The following is a 1247-nucleotide window of genomic DNA, read 5'->3' on the forward strand; positions in this document are numbered from 1 at the left end:
CGATTGCGACGTCCTCGTAATAGGGGTATTGATTTATCTTCTTTTTAACCCTTTTTCTGTTTAACTTGCTTCATTGTAAAGATGCTTGTGTGGATGTAACTGGGGGCTCGCCTTCGCTGGCACAGGAATCTTCTCATGTGCTCGTGGTGCCTCTTTAGCCAGTGCGGCAGAAAAAAAAAGAGAAAAAGAAATAAATGGCTACAAATTCATCCCCTTTACTTTCTCCACTTTTGGGGAGTTAGGCGAAGACGCGCTCGATTTGTTATTAAGGATTGTATTGTTTTCCTAGAGCAACTCAAGTAATACCAAGTCTAGGGCATACATTTATTATTGACTAGCTTTCTGTATCCAAAAGGGTGTGGATGCTCAGCTTGTTGCTCGACTCCCTACCAACTTGTAAAAGTTCAGGTCTATGATATTGAATGCATAATAAAAATAATAATAATAATAATCCGCCGGAGATATTATTAACTCACTCATCGGCTATAAATAAAAACCAACTCCCCCCGTCCTAACTTGATGTTCAACCGCAATACTACAAAATTCTAATACGCCATCAATAAATTCCGACGATTCAATGCTTCCATACATCCAAGAACAATCGTTTGTCATCCTAATTAGTGTGATTAATTGATTCAAAACAAAATTAATACACAAATTTTAAACATATATACTTATTTCTAATTCTAATAAGTATAACAATTAACAACAAACCATATTTTTAACAAATATCAGAAATATTTAACAAACTTGAATAATGTAAAACATATATATATATATATATATATATATATATATATATATATATATATATATATATATATACATATATATGTATATATATATATATATATATATATATATATATATATATATGTATATATATATATCTATATATATATATATATATATATATATATATATATATATATATATATATATATATATATATATATATATATGTATATATATATATATGTATATATATATATATATGTATATATATATATATATATGTATATATATATATATATGTATATATATATATATGTGTGTATATATATATATATATATATATATATATATATATATATATATATATATATATATATATATATATATATATATATATATATATATATATATATATATATATATATATATATATATATATATATATATATATATATATATATATATATATATATACATACATATATATACATACATATATATATATATATATA

The sequence above is a fragment of the Amaranthus tricolor genome, chromosome 4, assembly GCF_026212465.1.
Source record: "Amaranthus tricolor cultivar Red isolate AtriRed21 chromosome 4, ASM2621246v1, whole genome shotgun sequence".
NCBI classification, from domain to species: Eukaryota; Viridiplantae; Streptophyta; class Magnoliopsida; order Caryophyllales; family Amaranthaceae; genus Amaranthus; species Amaranthus tricolor.